Here is a 14052-nt window from a genome sequence, read left to right on the forward strand (position 1 = left end):
TAGATCATCCCCAGGGGAAGTCATCGGGGTAAGACTTTGAGCAGCTAATGGACCCAAATGTCAGCCAGGTGCAAGGACAAAGCAGTGAGGACAAGAGGCAGCAGTGCCCAAAACAGAATTACCCGATCTTCAACTTTGTTCATAGTTGTCCCTGATTTTAATACATGTGATGTATTAAGATAGACAATTCTGTGTTTGTAGTGACTTGGAAAATGCAGCTGGCATGGACAATTCCTGATTCTCTTTTCCATGATGCCCTTGCTCTTGTTAACCTTTGCTCCGGTTGCAGAGTTCATAACAAACCCTAGTTCATTCCTGTAGCCCTGGAGCAAACTCTAATCTTTGGGGGGTGTTAGTAGAAGATCTCTGCCCCAAGCCTTGCTATGGATTTACATTTCCATTCCTACCTCGGGCTCTGTGTGGTGGGGAGGGGTGGAGGCAGTGCTCAGGCCACTGGGGGATGCCCAAGTCCAAGCAGGCTTAACATCTACATGTGCAGTCAATTCTTGATTATCCACACTAATGGTCTGTGACCTAGGCTCAGGTAATCTCAGATAATTGACCATCCAAAAGGAATTTCTCTTTGATTTTGGAATATGCTCTAATTTTTTCAGCTGCAGATCTCCTTCTCTCACTATGCTTTCCTTGGTAGGATATTAAGAATCATTTATGTTCCTTTAGTTGGGCACTTGGTCTGAGCAATGGCTTGAAGTCAGTTTCAGATTGAAAATTTGCCTACTCCATAGACAAATGATTCCCTTGCAGGCAGTTGAACTTGACAGTATCATATATTGCATAAAGAATAATCTGTCCAGGCTAGGGTTATTCATTCATTTATTCATTCACATGTTCGACACACATACATTGAGCTCCTACTGTGTTCTAGGCACTGTGCTATGTATTAGAGATATAGAAATGAAAGATTGAGCCTCAGCTCTTGAGGGATATATCTTATAGTCGGGCTTAATGGAATAATTTCTAGTATCTTCTTCTGTACCTGTATATGCCCACTGCATATTCACTTATAACTCCCGTTTTCAGCTTTGCATATATCTAAGCTTTCATTTGAGAAGTTTCAGTATTTGCGGGGAAGAATTGCAGGTCTGCATAGAGATGGAAAGTATCCAGATCACCCCCATGTTTGAGGATCTATACTAAACATGAATATTAAACGTGAAGAGATGCCAAAATACTTACACATATGTGGTAGATTTCAAAAGTTTACATTTTTAAAGTTAATAATTTAACACTCTAAAAGTAGAGCATCAATATAACTTTATTTAGAGAAAAGGTCAAAGTCTAAATTTCAGGCCCTTTGTGAACGTGAGATCTGGCTCCTCTCCCTCCCATTCGCCACTCGCACTTGACCCCTGCCAAGAAAAACCCTAGTTGGTGAAAGCGAGATCTAAATGGCACTGGTTGGAGTCATTTTAATGCTCAGAGGAATGTCTGCAAATACGAAGCGGTTGGTGCATGGCTCTGTGCCCTGTGGTCACAAGGAATAGTTCTCAGCAGGGCAGACATATCTTAAGTACTTTGACTCAAAGGCATCAGATCAATTAGTTTCTACAAAGTGGGTCTGTTCCTATGGCTTTGGAAGGGTCCTGATGGAGCAGCTAGCTGCCTACTAGCTACCACTCTAAGTCCATCTTTTCCTGGTATCGCCCTCTTCTGCTGCCCTCTACACACACTAAGATCAATCCTCAGTCCTTTTCTCGAAAAGCCCATAGAAAATAAGGAACTTATGGCAATGTGAAAATTGGAGTTAAGGGTCAGAGGTTGTCACTCACCTTATATTTTTATGTTTGTGGACATAATTCAGTGAAGTGCATACTAAATACCTTTCTGGTGACATTTTACCCATTTAAATTAGTATGATGGGCGTATAATTAATTTTATCTTAACACCCATTGCTTATTAGCCACTTTATAGGAATTCTCTGCTGGAGAAGATCAATGAGATGTTTGTAAATTGGTTTTTCAGATAATATGCATTTTAGAAGGCATTTTCTCTCTGTGTCTTATCCTCGATCTAAATGTTCAATGTTTGTTAATATTATGACTCAGAATTATTAACTCCTACCTCTATGATCCTGGGTTCACTGTGGTTTACACAGTAGTTTCCAAGGTGATTGAGATGGAAAAAGCCTTGGGTTACTTTCATGGCTAACTAGATGTATTTGAAATATCTGTCCAGTAGCTAAGATTATGGCCTTAGCTCTGCCTTGGGCCCTGTTCATACACAGCTTAGCCCTTTGCTTCCTGGCAGAAACATGTGTCTCCTTTTCTTTCAATTTCCTTGAGAGTTTCCAGTACTAAAACCTCTATTCATCCTTTGTCTTCTACTTTATTATTTCTTTTTTATTCCCAACACCTAGTTCTCTTCTTTTTTTCTGGTTATTTCCAACAGAAATGATTTACATGTTACACAAATTAGAATCCAAATTTCTGTGGTTGCTAAAAAGACATTCAGAATTCAGTCCTTTAATACTCACACTTCCCACAGGAGAACTTGTGGTTTAGAGACATTCTCTTTGAGTGTGTGTGTGTGTGTGTGTGTGTGTGTGTGTGTGTGTGTGTAAGGTTTGTTGGTCAAACACTGAGAACTGGAGATTTGAAGCCGCAAGAAGACAAACAGGAACAGACTTGTGGTTATGGTTGTGAAGAAGCGGAAGGTAGGGGAAGAATGTCTCATTAGTCCTGCTAGTTGGGAGGCATGTAGTGCAAGCTTTTATGAGGTCAAAGCTAGGATTGTTTTATGAAAAATGTGATGATTTGCTATTCTTCGATGGAAAAACTCATCGTTTAAATAAGAGCTAACATTTAGCAAGGATTTATTGTGTCAGGCACTATTTAAGCGCTTTTATAAATGCATCTCACTTAACCTTGACAATGCTTCTATGACTAGGACCTTTAATAACCCCTATTTTGCACAGCTAGGAAGCAGAGAAGCCAAGAATTAAACTTAAGAATATATGACTCTAGAATCTGAGTGCTTGATCGTCACATGCTAATGGCACAGAACTCATCCGTAGGAATTACTCTCAAAGCAGCGGAGACAGGATGATAGTCTAACATCTCTTTTCCTTAGATCTCACAATTGGAAGAAGCAACTGGGGTTAGCACTGTAGTCTGGTCCAGGTTTATATTGTTGCATAATAAGCCATTCTAAAACTTACTATTTTTTATCATCTCATGATTTTCTGGCTAGGGAACCTTGGCTGGGCTCAGCTGGGTAGTTCTGCTCCAAAGAGCTTTGACTTAGGTCACTCAGTGGTATTTGGCTGATAGTAGGTTGGCCTAGAGGTTCCAAGATGACTCCAATTGCATGTTTGTCACATGGCGGGGATGGATGGAGAGCTGAGTTTAGTTGAGACTGTGATTACAGTATGGTGGTCTAACTTCTTACATGGCTGCTCAGGTCTCCTGGAGAGAGTATTCCAAGATACAGAAAGTAGAAACGTCCAACGTCTTAAGTACTGGACCCAGAGTTTGCACACCATCACTTTTACAGTATTCTCCAGCTTACTGAAAGGAGATTTTACTCTCACTAACTCTATTCCATGCATTCCATTTGTTGTCCACCTCTAGGCTCTTGCTCCCTCCTTCTCTAGTCTTCTGCAGTTTACCTCACTGAAGTCACCAAGAACCTTCTCATCACCAAATTCAAAGATTTTGTATTCATATGTTATGTAACTAATCTAGAACAGCTGACTTTGCCCACTTTTCCTTCTTGAAACTTTCCTTCCTTGGTTATTCATAATAGCTTCTCTTCCTCTGCCTTCCTTTTAAATGTTGGCGGACCTCAGGGTTCAGTCCTTTGGCCTCTTGCCTTTATTCTCTACCAATGGTTCTCTACCAGGGACAGTTGTGCTCCCCAGGGATAGTTGGCAATGTCCAGAAACAGTTTTGGACACCACAAGTGGAGTGCCACTGGCATGTAGTAGGTAGAGGCCAGGGATGTGGCTAACATCCTACAGTGTATAGGACAGCCCCGCACAACAAAGAATTATACAGACTGTCAATAGTGCTGAGATTCAAAAACCCTGTTGTGATTTTAAAGAGAGGGCACTGGGGACAGGGTGAATCTTTCTAGCTTCCCTTTCTTATTAGGGGCTCCTTCCTAATAAACGTCATGGTGTATAGGAAGGGCAAGGGCTTCATGATTGATTGATCTAGGGTCAAATCCTTACTGTCCTAAAGTGGAGATCATAATTTCTATTTTGTGGAGTTGTTTTGATAATAAAATCAGATAATCTATATAAATACGACAGGTTCTTAGATGTGAGCCCTTCCCTTTAAATCACATGACATAGCAGACATCTACCTCAAGGCCAGGCTTAGTTTCTCATTTAATACTTGAGAGGTACCTACTACATAATGAGTTGAATAAATATTTGCAGGAGGAAATATGAATAAACAAGCCACCTTATCTCTTTACGAGGTTGGTTGCCGTGAGAACTCTCTAGCTAGAGGTGGTTTTCTTCTGTCCTTGCCAGAACTAAAGTTTAGAGGTGAGTTTCATAACTCTAATTGCATTGTAGCTTAGCCCCATCAGTGTAATAACTAGAGAGGTTTTATGAGGCTAGGTCATTGGCTTAACATGCAACTCTCCAATTAGAGGGCATGTGACTGCCCATAATATAAGGCCATAAACATGGAAAGCCTTATTTCCTCATGGTGACAGTAAAAGTAGCAGAAGAGAATAAATTTAGAGGCATATGTGGTATCTCTTGGTCCTTAGTATTGATACTAACTGTAAAAGGAGAGGTTTGCATTTTTGGCAGGTCTCTCTCCTCCACTTTTTTGGTGCCTATCAAGAAGGCATCAACCTAACTTTTTTCTAAGATTCAAAGAAAGAATTACAATGGATTTTTTATAATACTCCTTTGAGATTTTATACAATGTGAATCATTGACATTTAACATCTCCCTGTCTGCCCCCATCTCACTCTGGTTCACTCTCCATATGGTCTTCAATGTAAGCTTTTGAAAACAGAAATCTCATTATGCTCTATCCCTTACTTTCTGTTGAATTTAGGATAAAAACAAAATTTCATAACGTGGCATATAAACTGCCACGTGGTAAGGCTTTTTCATCCTCTGCTGTTCTTCCTTTAGACTGCAACGTTTTTCCCCCTGACTATGTTAAAGCTCTCTCATAGAGCTGTGTATTTCTTCTTCATGGTCTTTGGCAAAGTTTACAATTATTTATTTATAGTGTCCTTCTATGATTAACATCAGTTCCTCTCTCATAAACTCTCTGTTCCACGACAACAGAGATTGTGTGTTTTCTAGCTTTCCATCGTATCCCCAGAGGCTGACATAGTAAATACTTCTTAAATAAATACATAATTAAGCAAATAGATAATATCATTAGTGGACATCACTTTCCTCATTTTAGCCTAGAATTAACCAAAACCTACTTTTTAAAAAAGATGTAACTACCACTTATAAACCAAAGATGATATGAGATAGAAATAGAACAAGTTTATTGATGAAAATGATGATAATGATAATGATGATAATGATGATAGACAATGTGTAATGTTAATATGTAATTAAATAATATGATAATTGTACCTAATAGTTAAATCTTAGTATTTACTGAGTGCTTATGGTGTGCCAACTACCATTCTAGGTAAAGGCAATAAAATATGGAGCAAAATCAGACATGATGCCTTTCATCCAAGAGGTCCACCAATTAGATACAATTATTTTCCCTTTTTATAGATGAGAAACTGTGGAAGCTTAAGTAAATTGCTTATGATCATACAATCAGTAAGTTGCTGACAGAGCACATATTTGAACCCAGGAGTGACTTCAAATTTGTTAACCATTAAATTGTATAATTTTTTTAAGAAAAAAGATTAGGTTTGGCTAGTGTATCAACATAAGAGGTAATATCTATTAACAAATGCTGCAGATTCTACTAGATCCACCAGCACCAACAGTGAATTGCGCATCACTGTGTGCCAGACACTGTTTTAGGTGTTATATGTCCATTTTCCCTAATCTTTAAAGCAATTCTATCGGTAGGTATTATTATTCTGAATTTACAGGCGAGTCAACAAAGGCTCAGGTAAAAGGACAAGGCAGAGAAGAGGGAAAAAGCAGGTGGGACACTTGAAAACTTTCTACCTCCTAAAGTCAATATAGCTTTTAAATTGTATTTGAAAGATAGGAAAACCTTTTGAATTCAGATTCAATAAACCCCAAATTTGTAACATGGAGACACCGAATCATAGACATTTACAGCTAAAAAAGATCTGAGAGATCATCTTGTCTAAGCCCTTCATAGGGCTTTTGATTGAGCATAAAATTAGACAAATCTTATGTAGCTCAAAAGTTTTATTTTATTTGTATAATGTTATGATTTATACGGCAATCACAACTTGCCATTTAAAAATATCTAGTCAATTTAAATGAGTTTGTAACCACTTGTCACTTTATAATTATACTTGTATGTAAGAAAAGTATACTTCTTTGTAAATATTTTACATTTGTAATCATTACTAATTCAGAAAGGAAATCACTAACAGGGTTTCTCTTAGTGGAGAAATGAGATATAGATGAGATTTTTCTTATTCAGAGAGGTCTCGGGACCTGAGGCACACACATATTAGAGTAAAAAAGCACATTCACAAAATGTGATTAAAGTCTTCCCTCCCTCTCTCCTTTTTTCTTTCTTTCTTTTAATTGTACCCCACTGCTACATTCCATCGTCTTGGACAAGCGAGACTAGATTATATTTTAAATCTTTTGTTTTCTGGTCATCATAGGATCTACAATGCTTCTGGCTCTCTAGGCCACTCAAAAGGAATAACTTTAGATAGAAAAGATGACGTTATTGGTGAAATTGAAGGCTCACCTGAATTTACTTTAACGGGGGCTCCCAACTCCCCATGGGGAAATGTCTGCAAAGATATCACTGGGAGCTCAGAGGAAAATATTATGTTCTAACCTTTTAAAAATTAATCCAACTATTAGCAGGGATCCCAACTGTATTTCATTCAAGCCATAATCTGAAAGGTACGCTGATTAAACCAAGACAAATGTAGTGTCATAAGCAAATGTCATGCCATAGATTTACCTACCAACAAGACATTGGCATGGTTCAGGTCAGAGGTTAATTAAAGACATCGAAAGGTCATTCTGTGATTAGCTGCAAGCAGAGTTTTAATAGGGCATCAGTCCGACCCACACTGACAGAAGATTTATGCCAGCTGCGATGACACCGCCACGAATCCTGCTGATAACAAGAGCCTCAATATTGGACTGAACAGAATGATGAATGGAGCACACATCTCTTCACACTTCTCATTACAAGCTCTTTCACTCCTGGTGGCACTTAGCAGCATTTATTTACTGGGGTTTGAAGGTGTGGGACAGCAGAACAGTATATCTAATACTTTTAAATGTAGACTTGTGATATAAAAATGAAACAAGAGATAAGATTAGGTCTTTGAATAATTGCACAGCTTTTCTTCCAAGATTATATTCACTAGTACTAACATTATTTTTCCCTCTAATGTTCCTCTAGTGTGTGAGCAGTTCAACAAAATTAATTGTCTGAGGCAGAAGGTCAGAGGAAAAAAATTACTGATAAGCATTAAACATGCTATAAAATAGCACCTCACCACATTTTGCCTTCCATAGCCCTCAGTGTGTGAACAAAAGATAATATAAAGAAAAGGATATACACATTTCCCCCCATGCCATACTTAGAGTTGCTTTAAGTACTGTTCTTACGTGGATTTGATTAGGTAAAAGATCTAGAAAGCAAGCCAAATAAATGATATATACATAAAAATCAAACAAACAACTTATAATATTGCTCAGCTGACAGCAAAATATAAAGGAAACTAAAGCCCTGATGAATAATGTTTACTTTTCCACAAAACTCCTTTTCAACATGTTATAGATTTATCAAAACTACTAGAGTGTAAATTCTATGAATAAGTTCTATCATCTCTCAACCAGTAGGCACCCTGAAAATTATACCTACAAAAAATTGTTATATTATAAAAAGGCTACTTTAAATAGATTCAAACATATCTGCTGCTGCAATTTTACAATAGAAAAATCGGACTCTTTCTGCTTGGGCCACCAACCAGGGCCAGGCCAGGGGAAGATCATCACATCTAACCCCCAGTCAGCCCTTACATTTATTCAGAAACAAAGACAAGTCAACCTGAATGGAAGTGGTGGAGCCGGAGACCTGCTGCGGGAGAGCTCTGAGAATATTTCCTTTCCTTTTTTCAGACACTTGTATTTGTGGGTAGAGAACAAATTGTAGGTGATTTACACAAACTAATAATTCAGCCCGGCACATGCAACCACGTGGAGCCATTAGAAGTTCAGACATGTGTGTGTCAATCATGCACACAACATTAGGAACCGCTTCTTGGTACTGAGCAAACTAAATAAGCATTTTGAGTGGCCGATTTAACCCCATCTGGGTGTATAAAAGATGCTAATAAGAGCATTTCTTTGTTGGCTTTTGAAAGGAGTCATCTCTCATCACTTTTAGCTTATGATTTTCATTTGCCCTCACAAATGTTAGCCAGCGAAGTCTTCCAAAACAGATTGTATGGCCATGCAAAGAGCTTCGTCTCTTCCAGTCTGATATGTCAGAGGCTCATTCACATAGGCAACTTCCAGAATTAAAACAGGCCACTGCAGAGCAGTCCTCCCTGGGACCATAGGTCTTAGCCAGGCTACTTATTCCTCCAAGTGGCCGTAAGGAAGATCAGCGTAATGGCTATCAGAGAATGCATTGATTGATTTTTGTCAGTCCACATTCTGTTTGCTAGTATTTACAGAGCCCTTCAGAAGTGTGTGTGTGTGTGCGCGCGTGTGTGTTTTGTAACTGTTAGGGATAGTTGGAATCAATATATGGTAGATGAGGAAACTTTCTGTAATTTGTATATAGAAAGGATAATATTTTCCAAGCAACCTGGAAGACACATGGCTGTTCCTTTGAGGTTTATTTTACTTTCAGAAAAATTCAAAGCTAACCAACTTAAACAGCTCATACCCACTTCCTATGGCAAACCACTAGACTGAAATGATATAAAAATAACATCATTTACTTTCTCCTTTTTGGTACAAGAGACATTTTATGAAGAATTTGGATGAATTGGCTCTTTCAAAAAAAATCGATAAAAAAATCAATGATTAGCTAATGTTTGTTGATAACCTATGAAAACCTGACATAGGTTTTACAAAGGGTTCAGAAAAGTACAAATCATAGACCTTGCCCTCAGTGGCCTTAAAACTCATTGAGAAGGCACAAAACATCCAAATGTGAGTCACACACGAAGTAAGGCTGCATATGACAAATACTAAAGAAATGGTATAGACAGAGTTTGGCAAATTTTTCTGTAAAAGACAAATAGTAATTATATTAGGTTTGCATGTTCTATGGTCACTGGCTCAACTATTCAATTTTGCCCTTATAGAGAAAAAGCAGCTATAAACAATACATAAATGAATGACTGTGACTTTGTTCCAATAAAATTATATTTACAAAAATAGATGGCAGGCTGGATTTGGATGGAAGACCATATTTTTCTGACATCTGGTATAGACATGAAATAGTGTGAGTGTTCAGAGAAATAAAGGCGTGCTACAGTGGGTAGAAAGGGAAGTCACACGGTAGCAAGAGAAAGACTATGTAGTAATGAGGTAGGTGGAAAGGTGATATTGTTGGTGGGAACACAGTGTAAACAAAAGCTGTATATAATACTAAGGCTCTGTGTGGGGGTGGGTCGGTGGGAGTAAAAATAGCAAAACAGGGCTTCTTCATGAAAGCACCCCAAGAGAGAAGGGAATTCTTCTGATAAGCAACTTCTGAGAGATTAAATGCACATATTAGGTCCTGAGATGCATATTCCTAAAACCATGGTGGCCAGTTTAGGTCCTTTTGCCCTTCCATCAGGCTATTTTTCTAACCTATCTCTTTCTGCAGGACTGGCATATCAGCTCACAGGAAGAATCTTTGGGAAGGTTCTTTTGTGATATTTCCCCTATGTTGTCAAGAGCCGCACACCAATCCAAATGACCAAGGTAGTTCTGAATGTCTGTGCCTCTGATGTCAATAGTTCCTAGTTTAAACTAAACCCTAAATCAAAAGGGTGGTATATCTTAAAGTGTAATAATTAGAACACTAGTCTGGCCAGATGATTCCAGAAAAAGAGGGTTCTGTGGTGCAAACTATGTTTCCTCTTAGAGATTGACCAGGTACATTGGAAAATTAAAGGACATGAGAAGACCTGTTGCAAAGAAATTTGTTTAACTTATGTAACCACAAATTTCTCAAACATTTAACCACAGAACTTTTTTTTCATGGAGCATCTATGGACATTTCATAGAACTCATTTTGGAAAACAACACTTAAGGGAAACAGATGTGGAAATAAATTTTTCTAACAGTTACTAGTTGTGGCTTCAAGTTAACATAACAGACAAGAGGAAGGGGTGATGAGAGACAGAAATTTTAAAATACAAATGACTTGCAAGGGATATAATCATAGGGTGAAATCCCAGACTCTTATTTACTGTAACTATTTAAGGCCTGCCCGTTCCAACCTACCCACAACGTTCCAATTTCAGGTGAACAGGAGTACTAAAAACGCTGAGATGGGATAGCAACAAATAGGGAGCAGGATATTTAACTTTCTTCTTTTTCCTTCTTGTTGTTGATGTTAAACTTCTGGCTTTGTTCCCTTCTTCCATGTCCTTCTGGAGCCTTTGTTTAACTGAAAGCATGAAAATGATTGTCATTCTGAGCTATTCTTGGCAGGCAGAACTGAGCTCAGAGAGAAAACAAACAAATGATTAGTAAATACGTAAACATCCCCATCCAGGCCTAACTCTCCTCCTCTGTAGAGCAGAGGAAGAGCTGTGCAGAGGAGCGAAGCAACCAAGAATTCCATTGCAGTATCTGGAGAATTCACTGGGAAATTCTGAGAAATTTTCTGCAGACAAGTCAGACTTTACAATCTAATTAGACATCATTTTATGTCGAAGAGGCTCTAGTGAGCATTCATAGCATTTTCTGTTTTTTCTTCTATTGCTTCCGGGACATCCTAATTTTTATGTACTGTATTGCCATCTAGTTTTGTCAGTTCATTCACTCTGTAACTATTTATTAAGGATCTACTCTTTAACGAGTACTAGCAAACCAATGAAGAATAAGACATAATCCCTGCCTTTGAGAGGCTGACAGTCAAGATTGGAAGAGAGACAGAGAAGCTAATAAATATAGTCGAATGTTACAGATGTTATGCTAAATATCTGCATAGGAATAGGGGAATCCAAGGGAAGCAGTTGTCAGTTCTACTTGAAAAATCCAGGAGAGGTTTCATGCAGGGGAAGGCCTTAGAACCAAATCTTGACAAATGAGCAAGTGGGTGTGTACCAGACAGGCATTCACATCCTCCAGAAATACTTCACTAGTTAGTTTCATGTGCATTTGATGATCAACAAATCCTTGAGCCCATCACATCCCTATGTACACTTGTATTTGAGAATATTGTATCATCAGGGATCTTCAAGGTGCAGTGTGTGAACCCAGGTTGGGTGATGTTCAAGATGATCCACTAGAATGTGGAAAAAATGCCAGAACTTTAAAATTTTTATCTCATTTAAAAAATTTTTCTGTTTTTGAGTTTTATAATGTACATATGAATATTATTGTACATATTTGTAATTTATAAACAAATATAATATGTTGGAGGTACATGGTACAAATTTTTTTACTTATGGGGTACAAGATCAAAAAGCTTTTGTAGACTGCCTGTATTCATTATTCATATATGAAGTGATTGCAAATATCAAAGGATGGTCTTCTTTATTCAATAAACTATTCTTCTTTGTTTTCTTAGACATTAATTTTTTAGTAATAACACAGTATTTTATGCCTCTACTTTATTACAGGTTCTGTACTAGACACTTTGCATAAAGTAACTCAGTTAATTGTTATGATAACCCTAATGAGATTGAGGTAACTATCCCAGTACGTAGCTAAAAAACTGAGGAGCATATAAATTTAGTAATTTTTCCCAGATTAAAAGGTGGCAGAACCAGGGCTGAAATCAGACGTAGTCTGACTTAAATGTCAATGTGTTGAACAATTAATCATTGCCTTTTCAAAGTCAATGAAAATAAATTACTAATGAGCTTTCTTTGTTTTGTTAAAGATGTTAGAAATTAAGTGTTCATAGGCTTTGGCACTACAATTTTTTCTATGAAAATGCGTATGCCTGTGAAGAAAAGTGAATTCTGATGCTTATTAGATTTATTACTAAGCCTTTTATAATTGCATTGATTTTTGAAAATGTATCTATCTCTTCTTTGATCTAGAAAAAATTATTCATCTCTGACAACTTATCATAAAAAGAAAACATTTACTTAGTACTTATTGTATGTCAGACACTGCCAAAAAAAAAAATCTTTCCATGTAATAAAAAGTCTCTAGTTAAGTTGCTGTTCAGGTTAATAGATAGTAAGTGATGGAGCCAGGCAGTCTGACTTTGGCTTTGGAACCCATGCTGTTAACAATTAAGCTATATTCCTTCTCCATAAAAGGGCATAAAGTCGCCTGGACAAGAATGTTCATTGTAGTATTGTCTACAATAGTGAAAAACTGGAAATAACCTAAATGTCCATTAACAATGTCCATCATTGTATTACATTCCCTATGGTACATCCATATGGAGTGGAATACAGTAAATGCTATGCAGCCAATAAAAATGTTAATTGTATTGGTTTCCTAAGGCTACTATAACAAATAATCACACATTTCGTGGCTTAAATCAATAAGATTTATTCTCTCACTGTTCTGTAGGCCAGAGGTCCAAAATCGAGAAGCAGGGCCAAATTATCCCTTAAGGCTTTAGGGGAGAATCCTTCTTGTATCCTCTAGCTTCTAGTATCTCCAGGCATTCCTTGGCTTATGGAAGCATCACTTCAATCTCTGACTCATCTTTACATTGCCCTGTCTGTCTCTCTCTCTGTCCAAATCTTCCTCTCCTTTCCGTTATAAGGCTACTAGTCATTGGATTTATGGTCCACCCTAAGTCCAGTATGATTTCATCTCTAGACCTTTAAATTTCAAAGATGCTATTTCCCAATCTGGTCACAGTCTCAGGTTCTGAATGATCATCAATTTTGGACGGACATAACTCAACTCACTATTCTAATTTAAATCTATATTTACTGAGATCCAAAATGAGATATTATTAAGTAAAAAATTTATTAGAAAGCATTATGCCTAGTATGATTTCATTTTTTAAAAAGCATATGTTAACATATGTATATACTTGCATAGAAAAGTGTTTAAAAGAATACACATCAAGATGTTAATATTGATTTTTTCTGTGTAGTAGGATTACAGGTGATTTTTGCTTTTCTTTTTATTGTTTTCCATACAGTCTGAACTTTTTACTGCGAAGAAAAAAAGTCAGAAAAATAATTTTTATTTTTTTTTTAAAAAATAAACCTATATGAAACTCAAAATTTCCTAAACACTTCAATGACAAAATATGAAATCCTTTGACTTTTGATGCTTACAGAAAATCACTTGGGGAAAATTGTTACAAAGAATTTTGCTTTTTCTTTGCACAGAAAAAGTTGACCAGCTCTTTCTATGTTCCTAACCTCAAGTCCTTTGTCTCTGTCCCTCCCCCACCCTCACCCCATTAACTACAAAAAGCCTCTAAACCCAATTTTTTACCTCTTGGTTGTGGTCATACATCTTTTTTGTCCATACAATCTTCAGATATGAGGCAAAAGGTTTTAAAACTATTTTAAAGTGTGAATCAATATCCCTTTAATTTTTCCATGTGCAAAACTTCATCTCCTCACCAATACTGTGACTCAAAAAAAGATTGTGTCACTGTTACTTGTCTTCTCATATTGTAGTACCTTATCTTGCAATGGTAATAAAACGTGGTTATCTAAGGGATTAATTTTTCTCTATAAAGATACCTTTTTAAAATAAATGTAATATTGCCTAATATTTTATGAGAAGTTAAAAGGCTTTCCTAT

The 14052-nt window shown here is 37.1% G+C and overlaps 1 long non-coding RNA gene across 1 annotated transcript in view; it reads right to left on the reverse strand.

Moving 5' to 3' along the window:
- Positions 1-10278: 10278 nt before the first annotated feature.
- Positions 10279-14052, reverse strand: part of LOC111743728 — a 20665-nt gene continuing 16891 nt past the window's right edge. The window contains exon 3 of the long non-coding RNA XR_002781849.1: positions 10279-10760. This is a non-coding gene — a long non-coding RNA (uncharacterized LOC111743728). The remainder of the gene's footprint in view (positions 10761-14052) is intronic.

Source organism: Pteropus vampyrus, unplaced genomic scaffold, assembly GCF_000151845.1.
Source record: "Pteropus vampyrus isolate Shadow unplaced genomic scaffold, Pvam_2.0 Scaffold120, whole genome shotgun sequence".
Taxonomy (NCBI): Eukaryota; Metazoa; Chordata; class Mammalia; order Chiroptera; family Pteropodidae; genus Pteropus; species Pteropus vampyrus.